Here is a 2,480-nt window from a genome sequence, read left to right on the forward strand (position 1 = left end):
AAAACGTTTTAGATTATATATTATCTGTGGTTTTACTGTAAATATAAAGGATGTACTTAAACAGCCGTTAAACGGTAGCCTACTAAAATGCCGTTAATAGATATTGTGACGTCGTTCATGTCGGCAGAAAGTAATGCCTAGCCATAAGCATATTGCAAGAGCACCTGTGGCTCCGTGGTTGAGGCTATCGGTTCGTGGGCGAATGGTCCGGGGTTCAAATCTCACGCTGACCAACAATTGTTTTTTTTGCTTATAGCGTGATCTTATTGCATTGGTTTCACTCTTTTTGGTTGGATTGGTTTAGTTATTTGGCGGGTTGGTTAGCGTGGTTATTTGGAGGGTGTTAATTCATTGGTTAGTTGGTTATTTGGTGGGGTTGGTTGGTTTTTACTAATTTATATTTGTTTTTTAAATTTTTTTATCAGTGTCGAGGTTAGTTGCGTTGGTTAAGTTGGTTATTTGGTGGGGTGGATAGCTTTGGTTAGTCCTTATATAATTCCTATATTTCATAAAGCCGTCAAGTGCGTCACATCAACAACGTCATACCTATTAACGGCATTTTAGTAAGCTACCGTTTAACGACAGTTTAAGTACAGCCAAATATAAAATAAAACAGAAATGGCTTGTATCTTTGCTTGTATCTGCTAATATTTGCCCTGATTTAAAAAACAATTTTCCAGCCAAATATATTATAAATCAAATACTGGCTTCTAGCTTATTTATCTTCTTAAATACAAATACTGAAATCTGAAATGTTGTAGTCCTTTGGATTTCCTTCCTTTACGGGTCACATTTGATCATATATTAAGACCTACTTATCATAATCTTAAAAAAAATACGGGTTTTGTCTGCAACCAATGAGAAAGTTTCTTATTTCTTCATATTTTTATTTTTTTATATTTGCACTTCTCGTGCCAAATAATGTCAATAATAAAATATGTCAAAAAGTTTTACATAGTTTTAGAAAGTTTAGCAATTTAAAAAATTTAAAAAAAATAAATATTCACCAATTTTTGTAAACAGCGCCATGCGCCACCATTATGTCAAGAAAAAATAGTTATAGACATATAGACATAGTGAACACATCTTTTTGTGAAAAACATCTCTTAATATACAAACAACTATACACTCAACTATACAAATTAATAATTTCTAGTTACATTTTATGTTTTGTTGGCATAATTTCGCTTGCACAAGCCAATTTGCGCAAATTATCTAATAATCTAAACGTCTAAAACCTGTGTTAAAAGATACTCCGGATTGCTACTTTTGAAATTAGCACCCTGTATAAAAACGACAAAAATGTACTGGCATTATCTTCAAATACCACTTATACAGAGCGAGTCTTAAATAAGTGCACATATTTTAGGGGAGTTATGTTTCGATCCCAGGAACCAGCTATGAGGTTTTTTTCGCGAAAAAAAATACAGGGTTGTTCACCACATAGGACACGGAGTATTGTAGCTGAACGATTAGATTTTTACTAATTGTAAGTTTTGGGTTTGTTGAAAGACTATTAGACCTACAATTTAAAAAAATACAAGATACAGAGTGTCCCAAATAAATAAAAAGTATCAAAGTTGTATTTTTTAAATAGAACACCCTGTATATTATTACATTTTTAGTTTCTATGATTAAAATAAAGCTAAATTTGATTAAGGTTTATCACCCCAACCTGGACCGTTTTTGAAATATTTTCAATTTTGTGAAATTGTAGTAAAAATTTTAAGGCTTTATTTCTCCAAGTTCACGAGTCAAAGTTTTAAATACTAGATATTTACTGAAGTTTAATTCTTGATCAGTTATTGTGTTGCAATAATAAAAATAATACTACCCTCATACAGAGTGTCTAAAAATTTATTTTAAATAATTTCTAGCTTTCAACGGCAATAACCTGTTTAATTTAAATGGAACACCCTGTATATTTGAGGAGAATCAGATGCAGAATTTAATTGTCCATCAAATTGTGCTATACCATTTTTACCTATCTCTTCTGCTTTCGTAGAAAATACTTTTTCTTATAATTTAGACCTTTATTTATCAATATATATACCCATGGAATATTGACATTTTAAATTGTTTTTAAAGCAACAAATGTACAGGTGTTTCTTTCTTTCTTCTTGTGCCTTTGTGTTTAGCCGCACGTTGGCGATTGTTTGTACTCTTCATACAATGTGTAGAGTGCCGTTTTCGGCCCTTCGAAATATGGTGGCTGCGTCGCTGATGTTACACCAATCCTGTATGTTTCTTAGCCAGGAATGTTGTTTCCTTCCTGGGCCTCACCGTCCCTCTATTTTTCCTTGTAGAATCAGCTTAGAAATGTAATATTTGTCTCCTCTAAGGATATGGCCGAGGTATGAGACTTTCCTGTACAGGTGTTAAAAAACGATAATATTACTCAGCCTATTTGTATACAAAAATAAAACTATTTAAATATTTATAAAAGAGTAAAATTCATACTAAATATACCACCATTATTT

This window comes from Sitophilus oryzae, unplaced genomic scaffold (genome assembly GCF_002938485.1).
Source record: "Sitophilus oryzae breed Bouriz unplaced genomic scaffold, Soryzae_2.0 scaffold_1867_pilon_pilon, whole genome shotgun sequence".
Lineage (NCBI taxonomy): Eukaryota > Metazoa > Arthropoda > Insecta > Coleoptera > Curculionidae > Sitophilus > Sitophilus oryzae.